This window comes from Bubalus kerabau, chromosome 3, assembly GCF_029407905.1.
Source record: "Bubalus kerabau isolate K-KA32 ecotype Philippines breed swamp buffalo chromosome 3, PCC_UOA_SB_1v2, whole genome shotgun sequence".
NCBI classification, from domain to species: domain Eukaryota; kingdom Metazoa; phylum Chordata; class Mammalia; order Artiodactyla; family Bovidae; genus Bubalus; species Bubalus kerabau.
Window position 1 is genome coordinate 102,575,883 of NC_073626.1, and position 18,129 is coordinate 102,594,011.

The following is an 18,129-nucleotide window of genomic DNA, read 5'->3' on the forward strand; positions in this document are numbered from 1 at the left end:
TTTAATAGTATTGTTCTGAGAATAAAATGATATAATTCAGGTGAAATGCTTAGCACATTATCTGGTATATTTTAAGTAAATACTTAATCAGGAAAAGAAATGCAAGAAGGCAAAGTGGTTGTCTGAGGAGGCTTCACAAATAGCTGAGAAGAGAAGTGAAAGGCAATGGAGAAAGGAAAAGATATACCTAACTGAATGCAGAGTTTGAGAGAATAGCAAGGAGAGATAAAGAAAGCTTTCTTAAGTGAACAATGCAAAGAAATAGAGGAAGACAATAGACTGGGAAAGACTAGAGATTTTTTTTTTTTTTTTTTTCAGGAAAATTGGAGATACCAAGAGAATATTTCAGACAAAGACGAGCACAGTAAAGGACAGAAACGGCAAGGACCTAACTGAAGCAGAAGAGATTAAGAAGAGCTGGCAAGAATACACAGAAGAACTGTACAAAAAAGGTCTTAATGACCCAGATAACCACGATGGTGTGGTCACTCACTACAACCAGACATCGGGGAGTGTGAAGTCAACTGGACCTTAGGAAGCATTACTATGAGGAAAGCTAGTGGAGGTGATGGAATTCCACCTGAGGTATTTCAAGTCCTAAAAGATGATGCTGTGAAAGTGCTGCACTCAATAGGCCAGTAAATTTGGAAAACTTAGCAGTGGCCACAGGACTGGAAAGTCAGTTTTCATTCTAATTCCAAAGAAAGGCAATGTCAAAGAATGTTGAAACTACTGCACAATTGCACTCATTTCACATGCTAGCAAGATTATGCTCAAAATCCTTCAACTTAGGCTTCAGCAGTATGTGAACTGAGAAATTCCAGATGTACAAGCTGGATTTAGAAAAGGTAGAGGAACCAGAGATCCAATTGCCAACATCTGTTGAATTACAAAAAAAGCAAGGGAATTTTAGAAAAACGTCCTCCTCTGCTTCATTGACTATGTAAAGCCTTTGACTGGGTGTATCACAACAAACTGAAAAATTCTTAAAGAGATGGGAATACCAGACTACCTTACCTGCCTCCTGAGAAACCTATATGCAGGACAAGAAGCAACAGTTAGAACCAGACATGGAACAACTAATTTCAAAATTGAGAAAGGAGCATATCAAGTATGTATATTGTCACCTTGTTTATTTAACTTATATGCAGAGTACATCATGCGAAATTTTGGGCTGGATGACTCAGAAGCTGGATTAAGATTGCCAGGAGAAATATCAACAACCTCAGGTATGCAGATGATACCACTCTAATGGCAGAAAGTGAAGAGGAACTCAAGAGCCTCTTGGTGAAGGTAAAACACGAGAGTGGAAAAGCTGGCTTAAAAATCAACATTCAAAAAAACAAACAACAACAAAAAATCTCAACATTCAAAAAATGAAGATCATGGCATCCAGTCCTATCATTTCAAGGCAAATAGATGGGGAAAAAATGGAAAATGTGACAGACTTTATTTTCTTGGGCTCCAAAATCCCTGCAGACAGTGACTGCAGCCATGAAATTAAGACACTTGCACCTTGGAAGAAAAGCTGTGACCATCCTAGACTGTGTATTAAAAAGCAGACATCACTTTGCTGACAAAGATCTGTCTAGTCAAAGCTATGATTTTTCCAGTAGTCATGTACAGGTGTGGGAGTTGGACCATAAAGAAAGCTGAGTGCCAAAGAGTTGATGATTTCAAACTGTGGTGCTGTAGAAGACTCTTGAGACTCCCTTGGATGGCAGGGAGAGCAAACAAGCCAGTCCTAAAGGAAACGAACCCTGAATATTCACTGGAGGGAATGATTTTGAAACCCTTATACTTTGGCCACCTGATGGAAAGGGTGAACTCAATGGAAAAGACCCTGATGCTGGTAAAGATTGAAGGCAAGAGGAGAAAGGGGTAACAGAGAATGAGATGTTTGGATGCAGAGTTTGAGCAAACTCCAGGAGATAGAGACAGAGTCAGGTGAGCTGCAGCTCATGAGATCGCAGAGTCGGACACAACTGAGCACTGAACAACAACACTGATCAGTCCTCAAATTACTGCCCTTCCCTAATATACACAAATACTTAGTAACTTAATGAAAATATTTTTTATATTACAACACATTTTCTTAGAAAACTCAAAAGTTAAAAAAAGCAATGAAGGATTCTCAATAATACAAAATAGAATCTACATCTTAAGGCATTCATCATCCACATAGTATTTTAGTAATACCTTGAAAGTTTTACTTTTATGCTTGTATATTGTTTAGTTTCTGGACCTAATTGTAGTTTATATTTGGGGAGTCGAGTATGTGTATAATAGCAGGGACATGGTGAGTACAAATTAATGTAGTTTGAGATTCTGTTTCAAAAGCAATACATCTTTGCTGAAGTATTTATTTGAGTTAATTCTATGACAATAGTTGTTATAGACTGAATGTGTCTCTAAAAAATTTTTGTGTTGATATGCTAATCCCCAATGTGCTGATACTAAGAAGTCGGGCCTTTGAGAAGTGATTATGCCTTGCAGGTGGAGTACTCATAAATGGAATTAGTGTCCTTATAAAAGCCCTAGAGAACTTCCTTACACTTTCTGTCCTGTGAGGACCTAGAGAAAGTGTGTGTGTGTGTGTGTGTATTTTCCCACATCCCTCTGCTGCTCTAATAATTTTTTTTTTTTTTTTTTGTCTTTCATTTACAGCAGTGATTTGACTATGATGAATCTAGGTGCTGTATTATGAGTATTGACCCTGATTTGAAGGTTCCTAAATCTGTGGCTTGTTGACTTTTGTCAGTTTGGGAAAATGTTGCTTATTAGCTCATTAAACATTGCTTTTGTTACATCCTCTTTCTGCTTTCCTGTTTTGGGATTCCAAATACATTTCTTATACATCTATGTAAGCACTTTTCTTATATGTGCAGTATGTTCTTTCTTATATTTGCCACTTTTATTTCCTCTCTATATTTTAATATGGATATTTTCTAATAATCTATTTTTAAAATACTTTAATTTTTGAAAGTAGGTTTAAGTTTCCAATAAAATTGAGAGTAACACACAGAGATTTTCCATAAACCCCATGCTTCCACACATGCATAGCCTCCTCTATCTTCAATATTGCTACCATAATAATACATTTTTTACCAAGGTCCATAGTTAACCTTCAGTTCAGTTCAGTTCAATCACTCAGTCATGTCCAACTCTTTGTGATCCCGTGAACCGCAGCATGCCAGGCTTCCCTGTCCATCACCAACTCCCGGTGTCCACCCAAACCCATGTGCATTGAGTCGGTGATGCCATCCAACTATCTCATCCTCTGTCATCCCCTTCTCCTCATGCCCTCAATCTTTCCCAGCATCAGGGTCTTTTCAAATGAGTCAGATCTTTGCATCAGGTGGCCGAAGTATTGGAGTTTCAGCTTCAGTATCAGTCCTTCCAATAAACACCCAGAACTGATCTCCTTTAGGATAGACTAGTTGGATCTCCTTGCAGTCCAAGGGACTCTCAAGAGTCTTCTCCAACACCACAGTTCAAAAGCATCAATTCTTTGGCGCTCAGCTTTCTTTATGGTTCAACTCTCACATCCATACTTGACTACTGGAAAAACCATAGCTTTGACTAGATGGACCTTTGTTGGCAGAGTAATGTCCCTGCTTTTTAATATGTTGTCTAGGTTGGTCATAGCTTTTCTTCCAAGGAGCAAGCATCTTTTAACATCATGGCTGCAGTCACCACCTGCAGTGATTTTGGAGTCCAAAAAAATAAAGTCTCTCACTGTTTCCATTGTTTCCCCACCCATTTGCCATGAAGTGATGGGACCAGATGCCATGATCTCAGTTTTCTGAAAGTCGAGTTTTAAGCCAACTTTTTCACTCTCTTTCATTTTTATCAAGACGCTCTTCAGTTCTTCTTCACTTTCTGCCATAAAGGTGGTATCATCTGCATATCTGAGGTTATTGATATTTCTCTCGCAATCTTGATTCCAGCTTGTACTTTATCCAGCCTGGTATTTCACATGATGTACTCTGAATAGAAGTTAAATAAGCAGGTTGACTATATACAGCCTTGATGTACTACTCCTTTCCTGACTTGGAACCAGTCTGTTTTTCCATGTCCAGTTCTAACTGTTGCTTCTTGACCTGCATACAGATTTCTCAGGAGGCAGGTAAAGTGGTCTGGTATTCCTATCTCTTGAAGAATTTTCCACAGTTTGTTGTGATCCACAAGTCAAAGGCTTTTGCATAGTCAATAAAGCAGAAGTAGATGTTTTTATGGAATGCTCTTGCTTTTTTGATGATCCAGTGGATGTTGCAATTTGATGTCTGGCTCCTCTGCCTTTTCTAAATCCAACTTGAACATCTGGAAGTTAACAGTTCACAGGGAAGCCTGTCTTGGAGAATTTTAAGCATTACTTTGCTAGCATGTGAGATGAGTGTAATTGTGTTCCACCTCACCTCTGGCAATCACTAATCTTTTTATTGTCTTCATAATTTTGCCTTCTCTAGAATATTACGTTGTTGGAATCATACTATGTGTAGCCTTCCAAGATTGACTACTTTCACTTAGTAATATGCACTTAGAGATCCCCTATTTAGTTTCATGACTTGCTAGGCCATTTCTTTTTACCACTAATATTCCATATTCTGGGCACACCACATCTTACATCCAAACATCTTGGACATCTTGGTTGCTTCCAAGTTTTGGTGGTTATAAATAAATCTGCTATAAACATCAATGTGCAGATTTTTGTGTAAACATAACTTTTCAACTCCTTAGTGTGCATAATAAGGAGCATGTTTGCTGTATTTTATGGTAAGAGTACATTTAGTTTTGTAAAAGCTGCCAAATTGTCTTCCAAAGTATCTGTACCATTTTGCATTCCTACCAGCAATGAATGAGAATTCCTGTTGCTTCACATCCTCACTAACGTTTTGTGTTGTCAATTTTTCTGGATTTGGCCATACTAATAGGTGTGTAATGCTCTCATTGTTTTAATTTATATTTCTCTGACATATGATTTGGGACATCTTTTCACAAGCATATTTGACACCCATATTGTATATATTCTTTTTTGAGGTGTCTATTAAAATCTTATTCCTTGCAAGGATAGTTATGACCAATATAGACAGCATATTAAAAAGCAGAGACAATACTTTGCTAACAAAGATCCGTCTAGTTAAGGCTATGGTTTTTCTAATAGTCATGTATGGATGTGTGAGTTTGGACTATAAAGAAAGCTGAACACCGAATAATTGATGCTTTTGAACTGTGGTGTTGGAGAAGACTCTTGAGAGTCTCTTGGACTTCAAGGAGATCCAACCAGTCCATCCTAAAGGAGATCAATCCTGAGTGTTCAATGGAAGGACTGATGTTGAAGCTGAAACTCCAATACTTTGGCTACCTTATGCGAAAATCTGACTCATTGGAAAAGACCCTGATGCTGGGAAAGACTGAAGGCGGGAGGAGAAGGGGATGACAGAGGATGAGATTGTTGGATGACATCACCTACTCAATGGACATGAGTTTGGGTAAACTCTGGGAGTTGATGATGGACAGGTAGGCCTGGCATGCTGCAGTCCATTGGGTCACAAAGAGTTGGACATGACTGAGTGACTGAACTGATTAAGATCTTTGGCCTATGTTTTAATCAAGTTTTTTTTTTTTTTTCCTCTTGTTGATTGTTGAGTTTTATGAGTTCTTTGTATATTTTAAATAAAAGTTATTTATCAGATGTCTTTTGCAAGTATTTTATCCTTGCTTGTGGCTTGTTTTCTAATTCTGTAGACATTATCTTTTGCAGAGCATAAGTTTTTAATTTTAATGAAGCCTGGTTTATTGATTATTTATTTATTATGTCTTTGGTGTTGTATCTGAAATGTTATCTTCAAACCTAAGGTCATTTGGATTTTCTCCTATGTTATCTTCTAGAAGCTTTATAGTTTTGCATTATATATTTATGTCTATGATCCACTTTTGAGTTTTTGTGAAGGATGTAAGGTCTGTCCCCAGATTTTTTTTTTCCATATGTGGATGTCAAGTTGTTCCAGAATCATTTATTGAAGAGACTATCTTTGCTGTATTGCCTCACCTTTGCTTTGCTTCTTTGTCAAAGATCAGTTGACAGTTTTTATGAGGATCTTTTCTGGGCTCTCTATTTTATTTCACTGATTAGTTTATCTTTTTTGCCAATACCACAGTGTCTTGATAATAACAGCTTTATAGTGAGTCTTGAAGTCAAATAGCATCTGTTTCTCAAGTTTGTTCTTCTCCTTCAATATTATTAATACACCAGTTATTCTGGGTCTTTTACCTCTTCATATAAATTTTAGAATCAGTTTGTTGATATCCATAAAATAACTTGCTGGGAGTTTGGGGGTAGCCAATATTTTAGTTTACTAATTCTCTCTTTGGCCATTCTTTTATTAGATATTCCTATTGAATTCTTAATTTCAGTTCTATATTTTAGTACCAGTATTTTCATTTAATTGAAAACTGAATTCCAATTCTCTTATAAAGTTCCCTGTATTTTGCTTATTTTCCTGTTTTTTATGTTATAACTATTTTAAGTATATGATACTTTCAATATTAAAAGTTTAAATGCACTGGCCTATTTATTATTTTTCTCTTGGTTTTTGGTCATTTTGGACTGTTTGGTAATTTTGCATTGAATGTTATACATTGTATATGAAATATTCTGGGAGCTATGGATTATGTTATCTTGTTGTTTTTCACTATCTAAGTCCTGTTCGACTCTTTGCAACCCCATGGACTGCAGCACACCAGGTTTCTCTGTCCTTCTACTTCCAGAAAAATAATTTGCTTTTTTTTTCTGGTAGGTAGATAAAGTATAAGCTGTTATCTTCTTTCAGTTAATCATGGATTTCAGGTTTTGTTACAATTGATGTATTTTTTGGTTTCTCTTTTCTCTTAGGACACAGATCTTTTCCCTGGGACATGGTCCTTTTGAGGTCTCAGGAGATATCCTGGAGTATTTACCTGAACTCATATATATATATATATATGTATATATATGTATATCCATGAGACAACTAAAATCTCTGCTTAGCTCTTTGGTCTCCCAGTTTTTGCTTACCATTTGATTTCCTGGTGTCTCAACCTGAGCATGCACAGCTTAGGAATTGGTGAATGTCTTAAGGAGAAATTGCATGTAGAATTTTAAGCTTGCTTCTCTTGGCCCTTGGTCCCTTAAATCTCAGGTGAATTGGAAGTCCTGAACTTGACCCTCTATGTTTCCAGCCCACTGAAGCTTGTATGTTCAAGTAGACTGTGTACCACTAGTCTACACTCTTGTTATGCAGATAGCTGGGTGAATTTCTTCAGTAAAGCACAGAGACAAATGTGGAACTCTCCTCTGTGTGTTTCTTTTCTCCCTGAGAACTTGATCATCAAGTCCTGGCTGCCTTAATTGCTTGTTGATACCTTCAAAGAGTTGTATTTTTTATTTTACCCATATTGTATAATTGACCCTGCTAAGATAGTCTGGAGAAGGCAATGGCAACCCACTTCAGCACTCTTGTCTGGAAAATCCCATGGGTGGAGGAGCCTGGTAGGCTGCAGTCCATGGGGTCACGAAGAGTCGGACACGACTGAGCAACTCTACTTTCACTTAAGATAGTCTGATATAGGTTATGGCATTATGTCTGGAAGAAGAAGTTCACAATCCTACATTTCATTTGTTCTTCAACAAATTTGTGCCCATAGCTAATATAATGTACCATGGTAAAAAATTTTCCTTTTACGATCTGGAAAAAAAGCAAGGCAACTCTTGTTACTTTTATATAACATAGTATAGAAAGTCCTAGGTGATTAGGCAAGAAAAAAATAAAAGGTATGCAAATTTAAGTGGGAAAAGTAAAACTTATTTGCATATATAAAAAACATTTAAGACTGTAGCAAAAAATAAACCTGTTTAGAACTAAGCAACAAATTCAGTAAAGGTGCACTGTGTGAAATCAATATATGAAAATCAGTTGTTTCTATACACAAGTAATAAATTATCAGAAAAAATAAGAAAACAATCCCCTTTACAATTACATCAAAAAGAATAAAATACCTGGGAATAAATTTAACCAAGGAGATGAAGGACCTGTAGACTGAAAACTATAAGACACTGATGAAAGAAATTGGAGAAGATACAAATAAATGGAAAGATACTCTGTGCCCATGGATTAGAAGAATATTGTTAAAATGTCCATATTACCAAAAGCGTTCTACAGATCCAATGCAATCCCTATCAAAATTTCAGTGACATTTTTACAGAAATAGAGCAGACAATTTTACTGTTTGCATGGAATCACAAAATACCCTGAATAGCCAAAACAATCTTGAAAAAGAAGAGTTCTGTGGAGGCCTCACCCGTACTGATTTTAAGCTAAATTACAAAGCTATAATAATCAAAACAGTGTGGAACTGCCATAAAATAGATACATTGATCAATAGAACATAATGAAAGTAAGAAAGTGAAAGTTGCTCAGTCCTGTCCAACTATTTGCAACCCTATGGACTACACAGTCCATGGAATTCTCCAGGCCAGAATACTGGAGTGGGTTGGGAGTGGGTAGCCATTGCCTTCTCCAAGGGATCTTCCCAACCCAAGGATCGAACCCAGGTGTCCCACATTGCAGGAGGATTCTTTACCAGTTGAGCCACCAGGGAAGCCCAAATAGAACATAATAGAGAGCCCAAAAATAAACCCATGCTTATATGGCCAATCGATTTATGACAAAGGAGGCAAGAATGTACAATCAGGACAGGATAGTCTTTTCAATTAATGATATTGGGAAAACTGGGCAAACTTGTGATGTGAAAAGAATGAAACTGGACATCATACATTAAAAAATCAACTCAAAATGGATAAACCTTGAACATAAGATCTGAAACCATACAGCTTCTAGACAAAGACACAGAGGGTAAGCTTCTTGACACTGGTCTTGTCAGTGGGTTTTTTTTGGTTTCATCAACAGAAGAAAGAGTAAAAAAATGGGACTTCATCAAACCAAAAAACTTTTGTACAGCAAAGGAAATCATAAATAAAATGAAAAGGTGACCTAAAGAATGGAAGAAAATATTTGCAAATCATTTGTCTGATAAGGAGTTAATATTGAAAATGTAAAAAAAAAAAAACAACCTCACACAACTCATTAGAAAACAAAAACCCAATTAAAAATGGGCAGAGGAGCTGAATAGACATTTCCTAAAGCAGACATAGACATACAGATGGCCAACAGGTATATGAAAAGGTATTCAACATCACTAATTATCAGGGAAATGAAAATCACAATGTTAGCATGGTTATTACCAAAATGACAAGAAACTATGGCTCTAAATCTCACACCTGTTAGCATGGTTATTATAAAAAAGACAAGAACTAAGTATTGATAAGGATATGGAGAAAAGGGAATCCTTGAGCAATCTTCATGGGAATAGAAAGTGGTATAGTCACTATGGAAAACATTGTAGAAGCTCTTAAAAAAATTGAAAGCATGACTACCATATGATCCAATGATTTCACTTCTGCATATTTACCCAACGAAAATGAAAACACTAACTTGAAAAGATATCTGCACCACCAGTTTCATTGCATTATTATTTACAATAGCCAAAACAGAGAAATAACCTAAGTATCCACTGACAGATTAATGAATAAATAGAATGTGGTGTGTCTGTGCATGTATTTATATATATACATACATATATATAAATATCATTATATACATTATAAATACATATGACTATTATTCAGCCATAAAAGAGAAAGAAATCCTGTCATTTATGACAACATGGATAGACCTTGAGGTCATTACAATAAGTGAAATATGTCAGAGAAAGAAAAATGCATATGATCTTATTTATATTAATATATGAACTCTAAAAAGAAAAAACAAGCAAACAAACAAAATAAAACTCATAGATAGATACAAAGAACAGTTTGGTGATTGTCAGGGGAAGGGTGGGCGGGATGGGAAATGAGTGAAGTGGATGAAGGGGATCAAAATGCATAAATTTCCAGTTATAAAATAAATAAGTCCTTGGATATTTATAGCATGGTGACTATAGTTTACAACATTGTGTCGTATATTTGAAAGTTACCAAGAGTAGACTTTAAAAGTTCTCATCCTAAGAAAAGCAATAAATGCTGGAGAGGGTGTGGAGAAAAGGGAACCCTCTTACACTGTTGGTGGGAATGCAAACTAGTACAGCCACTATGGAGAACAGTGTGGAGATTCCTTAAAAAACTGGAAATAGAACTGCCATATGACCCAGCAATCTCACTGCTGGGCATACACACCGAGGAAACAGAACTGAAAGAGACACGTGTACCCCAATGTTCATTGCAGCACTGTTTACAATAGCCAGGACATGGAAGCAACCTAGATGTCCATCAGCAGATGAATGGACAAGAAAGCTGTGGTACATATACACAATGGAGTATTACCCAGCCATTAAAAAGAATACATTTGAATTAGTTCTAATGAGGTGGATGAAACTGGAGCCTATTATACAGAGTGAAGTAAGCCAGAAAGAAAAACACCAATACGGTATACTAACACATATATAAGGAATTTAGAAAGATGGTAACGATAACCCTGTATGTGAGACAGCAAAAGAGACACAGATGTATAGAACAGTCTTTTGGACTCTGTGGGAGAGGGAGAGGGTGGGATGATTTGGGGGAATGGCATGGAAACATGTATAATATCATATCGAATCGCCAGTCCAGGTTTGATACAGAATCCTTGGGGCTGGTGCACTGGGATGACCTGGAGGGATGGTACGGGGAGGTAGATGGGAGGGGGGTTCAGGATGGGGAACACGTGTATACCCGTGGCAGATTCATGTTGATGTGTGGCAGAATCAATACAATATTGTATAGTAATTAGCCTCCAATTAAAATAAATAAATTTAAATTAAAAAAAAACTTCTATGACAAACCTAAACAGTGTATTAAAAACAGAGGCATCATTTTGCCAACAAAAGTCCATCTAGTCAAAGTTACGGTTTTTCCAGTAGTCATATACAGATGTGAGAGTTGGACCATGAAGAAGGCTGAACACTGAAAAACTGATGCTTTCAAACTGTGGTGCTGAAGAAGATGCTTGAGAGCTCCTTGGACAGCAAGCAGATCAAACCAGTCAATCCTAAAGGAAATAAACTCTGAATATTCACTGGAAGGACTGATGCTGAGGCTGAAGTTCCAAAACTTTGGCTACCTGATGTGAAGGGCCAACTTATTGGAAAAGACTGATGCTGGGAAAGATTGAGGGCAGGAGGAGAAGGGGGCAACAGAGGATGAGATGGTTGGATGATATCATCAACTCAATGGACATGAGTTTGAGAAAACTCCAGGAGGTGGTGAAAGACAGGGAAACCTGCTGTGCTGCAGTCCATGGAGTCTCAAAAAGTCAGACATGACTGACTTAGTGACTGAACAATAACAACAATTATGTGTAGTGATGGATGTTAACTAATTTTATTGTGGTAATCATTTTGAATTGATATACATATTAAATCATTATGTTGCATACCAAAGTAAATACAATGTTGTATGTCAATTACATCTCAATTAAAAAAAAAAACTACGAAATACGCTTGACATGAAACTGAGACTTAGGCAACTTGCCATGGCACAAGACAAATAAGACTAATAGGTAGCCCTAGAATTCAAGCCAGGTGTTTTGACTCTGCTCTTAACATCAACCATAGCCCTGAGATGTGTTTCATATTCAGTTTTGGATTCTGAGCATAATTAAAGTATTCCTTTAAACTCTGTTGACTTAAACATGCATTTTCTTTCCTTATTAATATGTTCTGTGGTTAAAAAATACTGAGCATTTTAAAATAACATAATAGAACTGCTTATTGTCCTGAAATTGACATAGATTTGTACACAGCTTGTACCTTTTTCCATTTCACTTTGGTTAAATAATATAAAAACCTGTACTGACTCATTGTCTATAGGAATCTTGGGCACTGGCTCCCCTCGTGAATAGATGCTAAACAATCGTTTAACTTAGAGTCTTGGGCCACTATTCTGAGTCAGTATTGTCACACTCTCAATCGTCTGTAACTTTATAGTCACAGTGCTGCAGCTAGGTAAGAAGATATTCAACCTATACACTTCTGATATTTTAAACTTCTAAATCTTGATCTTGGAAAGCTGTTTTTAAAGATGCATAAAGAGAGGATACATGTGGGGCATCTTATACTCAGGCAAATCTTACATTCTCTTTGGGTATATTTTATATTTCAGTATGGAGGCAGAAAGCAGAAGAGTTCATCTTTGTGAATTGCACAGAATATACTTCATGGGATTTGCACAATGGTATAAACCCATGGCATCCATAGGTGGGGCAATGATAATCCTATATTGTGAAACTTCTAAGATAATTTCCATTGAATGATTTCATTAGCATGCTACATCTTAGATGATACTTGTTAATCACTTAAATACTTTTAAAATGTTTTTGCACTCATTGTCCCACTGTATCTTCATAAATACTCTGACAAATAAGCAGAATGAATCAAATTCCCTATTTCAGAGTTGAGGGCAGGGACATTGTTACTTGTCCAATACAACAATGCTGGGAACTCAGTAGAATTATAATTTGAATCCAGGTCTTCTAAGTTTTTCTTCTTGACTTTTCTATTTCCCTTACATATCACTGTCTCTGATATGTAAGGCAACTGAGCAAGGACTCTTTGGAGGCTAAAATTTTGTCTAAGTACTGAAAGACCAGCGGGTGTGCATGCTAAGTCGCTTCAGTTGGGTCCATCTCTTTCTGACCCTATGGACTGTAGCCCGCCAAGCTGCTCTGTCCATGGGATTCTTCAGGCAAGAATACTGGAGTGGGTTGTCATGCTCTCCTCCAGGGAATCTTCCAGACCCAGGAATCAAACCTGCGACTCTTGCGGCTCCTGCATCACAGGCGGATTCTTTACCTCTGAGCCATCAGGGAAGCCTCAAGTCAGCAGGAGAGATGATTTTGGCCATAGGAACTGTCTCATGCCACTCAAACTGTAAGATGATTGTGTGTCTTCCCCCTTGTTTCTTCCCTATTTCATTAACTGGAGCTCCTGGAAAAATGCCTCTGTCGTCAATGTGATAGAAAGTCTCTCTCAAACTTTTTATTTCAATAAAGCTTTCCCTGACGGAAATTCAAAACAATCATTTGCCCTCTTGGAGCAAGTATCAGTTAAGATTCTTAAAAATTCTTTTTCTCAGAGAGGAGGCCCTGCAACTTTCTTAAAGAAACACATGAGGGAGACTAATATTGAGCAGGGCAAGGGAAATGCAGCTTGTGAGTCATAAATATTTACATTTCTTAGAGGCTCTGCATAAGATTAAGAGGGTTGAACAGCATGACTTTATGTGAGGAGGTTGGCAGCACATTCTCTGAAATAGCTGAGGTGATACTGCTCAGGCCTCTAGCAATAATATAAATAACTAACTTTCTGAAAGGTATTTTCTGAGTTGTTCAAGGCTCCCTGGGTCCATTTAACCTTTGATTTATCCTGCTTTTGTCATTTAAGGACCATGGTTCGATCCATCCCCATCATTTAGGAGAATTTTAACAAATTTTCATAGCATAGCCTTAAATCCATGAAAATCAGAAATATCAAGCAGAAAATTAATTCATTTATTTGTCTTCAGCTGAACTGCTTAAAAACGGATAATAAAAACAAAAGAGAATGTACTGGAATTCAATATTGTTTAAGAAAACTTTTGGGGGGCTCCTTTGTTCGACTAGGGTTCAATTAGAATTTTAATTTATCTTTTTAAAAATTTGCATAACAAGGTTATGAATGATGAGGCAGCTAGAGCCAGACGCCTTGGCTCCAAGGTTTGCAATTCAAGTAGGGAGTATTTTGCAAAAGAGAAAGGGAGGTGGGGAGAATTCACTGTTCTTATAATATGCATAGCTTGCTGAAACCTGAGTTTCCTAGATTGTCTTCCTTGAGCTCCCATATCTGCAAGAATAAAGGAAAAGCAGGAGGTTGCACAGCAGACTTGGAGAGCAGATTAGCTTTCTTTAGCAGGGGCAAAGACCATCCCCAAAGCAGGAACATTCCTGTCATGCCAGCTGCTGGCTGGTGTTTCCCTGTGCTATAGGCTCTCTGCAGGAAAGAGATACACTGATGCAGAGGAATACCATAGGCTTACATTTTCTAACATCCTCTTCATTCAGAAATGGATAATAGCTGGAAACTGCACTCTGTGACCATAACTGTTGCCTCAAAGATACAGACAAGTTTTTGCAAAGTAGGGGAAATTTCTCCTCATAAATCTTTTATTCCCATTTAAGTTTCTTGCTGCATTCTAACAAAGGGTCTCTCTCTGACCCAACTGTGGTATGCTCTTATCTGTCTTCTTAATTGTGGAAGTAAGAAGACATGCATACTTAAAAAAAAAAAAAAAACTTTTATGTGATATTGATATGTTCCTCATTGCTTTATGTCTGCCCAAATTTACCTGTCTGAATCCCATGGCTTTAAGCCTTAGGTCTAATGCTTGTAGTTGCTGTTGTGAGCTGAATTTGCCTCAATGCACTGCTCCTTGGATCAGTACTTGCTTTTTTTTTTTTTTTTTGAGTCACCAGTCCAGGTTCGGTGCATAATGCTGGATGCTTGGGGCTGGTGCACTGGGACGACCCAGGGGGTTGGTATGGGGAGGGAGGAGGGAGGAGGGTTCAGGATGGGGAACACGTGTATACCTGTAGCGGATTCTTTTTGATATATGGCAAAACCAATGCAATGTTGTGGAGTTGGAAAAAAAAAAAGTACCTGCCTCTTTAATAGTGACTTTTTTAACTTTGTCCTCAAAGAGGTCGCCAGGAGCTTCAGGAATATGGGGAGACCTTGGGGGGAAATATATTTGGTAGGGAGCATTTTGGGGACATTCTAAGTATCACATAACGTTGACCACTTATTCTACTTAAGCATAAGATAGTCTTTGTGCTAAACTTTCTGAGGTCTAATGTATTGATAAAATGATTGAAAGAGCAGACCACATGTGAATGCCTTGGTTTAATCCAGCCTGAGGCAAGGGACCTCGTTGGAAACTGCCATTTGGCTTTCCAATCCTTTGAAGGCCTCTAGATTTGTCCTTTGCTGCCAGTTTCACTTTCAATTTCACCTTGACACTTCTGTTAATTTTGTTTAGGAAACCCAGTTACCAAGCTTCAGATGAGATGGAGTTAGAAGTAGATATGCTCAAGCTATATTGAACTTTGGGTAAGGAAAAGCTCCTGTTCATCAGGGACTGTCTGAGGAGTGACCACTCTTGAAATTCGGCTGTTTCCCAGCCAGCAGCTACAGTGAGGAGCCAGGGGCTTCTGACTTCTGCTCTCGGCATCATCGCCTCATTCACCTGTGACTGGGGCAGGCCTCTTACAAAGCATCTCAAATACTAAGCTGTGATAGCTCAGGTATCAGCAGGAAAGGAAAAGGGGAACAATTCCTCTGAGTTATCCAAGTGCTGTTTTCTTTTTTACCTTGGTGAGCATATGAAAAAAAACTCCTAGTCTTTCACTTTTGGGAAAAGTGATCCTCTATGCTGATCTCACATAGGATAAGGGAAGACACTGTCCCCTGTCCATCTGTGTCCTCTTGTTTCCTGGAGATAGTTCTAGGGGAACAAGGCAGAGATTGAGATCCATGTTTACTAAAGTATGATACAAGTAACTGGTGACATGCAAAATGACTTCAGGTAATACCAAGACAACCTTTCTTATATTTAAAAGAATTGTGCATTTATTTTTAGCAACTTCTAATTTCTGTAAATGAAATGAATTTATAATTTATGATTATAATGAAAATTTCCTTTTAAAAGAAATGCATTCCAGTTTAAAAAGGGAATCACTTTAAGGAAAAGTTTTAGAGGAATAATAGTATAATTGGTATGCTGATAAGACAATATATATGAAGTTTGGTATGTGAATGACTGAAGTTTAGAAAGTTTCAACTTCCACAGGCCAGGGCAGTGCGGACCCAGAGAAAAAATAATTGGGACCTTCTTAATTTAAATTTTTTATGTAAATCTGTAGATCATGAATGTTATGTGGAGGCTAGCAATTTGATTCTTCATGGTCTCTCAAAATTTTAGTTCTTAAAAGATGCCATTATTAGAAATAGTGTTATGAAAGTAAAACCCACAATGTGGATTTTAAAAGGAGGAAGAGGTCATGCCTGAGTCTGGGCTTTTAATGTTTGGTCTTGATTATTCTGTTGAGTACTTAAAGCTCATTCTGAAACATTGAGTTGTGAGAGGCCATTTGGTTTCCTTGATTTAGTGCCTCTGAATCCTTTCATCTCTTTGCCTCGAGCTAATACTGTTTTCCTACTTTCAGTTCAACTGTCTAATTCCCTGGGAGTCTTTCTGAAATCACAAATAATAAAAGGCAAGTGCTATTATTTGGTAATTAGATGAGAAGATTTACAGAGAAGAAAATAGAAATTCATGCTTTGCATTTATTTATTCATTTAAAAATAGCTCTAAAAGATTTTTAGTTTTTTTGGAGACACTCATATTGAGGAAAACATTAGGAATAATGCAGTTCAGCCATCATTTCTTTGTAGAGAGTATGTTATTAACAGGATCCAAAATACGTTAATATTATTCGGTAGGAAGAGCTATGGAGTTAGATATATGGGTATATGATTCTTGGTTTTTCCTCCTTCTAGCTATATGATCTTATATATATCCCTCCAAGCCACAATTTCCCAAACTATGAAATGGGGAAAAGCAATATTTGTTTTGTGACATTGTTGTGGATTAATTTAAAAAAGAGGTAAAAAGGGCTTATCATGTAAATGGAGTACTTTTTTCTTTAACCTTTTCCTATAAGTGGAATTTCTCAGTTTGGCTCTTTATTTCAGACTAATCAATTATATGCTTTTATTTAATTGCATCTTAGTTCTGCCTCCATAAATCTATTATGGTAGGGACAATGTCTTCCTGTTTGTATTATCAGCAGCGTTAGGCTCAAAGTCAGTACTCAATATTCACCAACTGATCAGAGGAGGATAAGGCGACTGGCTTAGGAAACAGCATTCTTACTGCTTTGTGGACTGGATGAGACTACCCAGATCTCTTAAAGCAGTGATCTGTCTCTGGCATGCCTTGTGGTGGCAAGTAGTGACACTTTCTCAGGGAGCTGACCTTATAAGGCAAGGAGATTCACCAACATCTCTTAACATAGTACTTAATGGTTTGGTCCCTAGGCAACTGGCATTTTCTTTTAGGCATCTAACTTCAATATTGTCTTGCAATTTGAAGCCTTTTTCTCTTATTCGACTACCATGGAGACAGTGAGTTATTTAATCAGTGTCTTTTGCAAAATGTTTCTTTCCTATTCTTGAAATCTAGTATTGTTAACCTCTCTCTCAAGATTTCTTTTCTTTTCCATGCACTGTAATTCTAGAGACAGCAGTAGCACTGAATCTGTTTTCTGGCAACTCAACATCTGATTCAGGATTCAGTTCCTACTGGTATTGGCTGCAATGAAATCACCTGTTTCAATATGAGGAAATATTTGAAATCGTGCATCTTTTGAGCATTGGTTGGGTGGGAGAGGCAATATCACTAGACAGTTGGAATAATTTGTTTCTGTTGTAAATCTGAAGTTTTGAAGTCATGTTGTAATTAAACCTCAATTTACTGAGATTTTAAAAATATGAAACATTTACTGAAATGTCTTTAGAAAGGACTTTCTATGTTTGCTGACTTCCTATAAACTTAAAACCAGTTATGGGATCTAGTAGTTCAGAGAAGTCATGTAACATTTTCTAAAGTTACTACATTCTCTTCTGTATGCATTTAGACAAATCATTTTATCCTTTCTATCACGGTTTACTCACCAAATATATCTGAAACTTGTATAGCCGTTGTAATTTCACTAATAGATTACCTTAGACCTTTTCTTGAATCCTGCAAATAGATGTATAAAAGAATTACAAAATAAAATTTATTCCACAGAAATATCTGTCAATGTGTTTCCAAGCAGACCATATTCTCTATGAGAGTAGGGACTGTGTCAGCTGTTTTAACTTTAGTACCTTATAAAATGTCTGGCACTTAGTTGGCACTGAATATCATTTAGTGAATAAATAAAGGAATGCAGTTGTTGTTCAGTCGATAATTCATGT

General features: G+C 37.0%; 1 long non-coding RNA gene across 2 annotated transcripts in view; it reads left to right on the forward strand.

The window, feature by feature from the left end:
* Positions 1–2,809, forward strand: part of LOC129646458 (uncharacterized) — a 28,238-nt gene extending 25,429 nt beyond the window's left edge. Inside the window, exons 2-3 of one of the 2 annotated variants that reach the window (XR_008711931.1) lie at positions 319–1,947; positions 2,668–2,809. This is a non-coding gene — a long non-coding RNA (uncharacterized LOC129646458). The remainder of the gene's footprint in view (positions 1–318; positions 1,948–2,667) is intronic. The other variant, XR_008711932.1, reaches the window with a different exon arrangement.
* Positions 2,810–18,129: the final 15,320 nt, after the last annotated feature.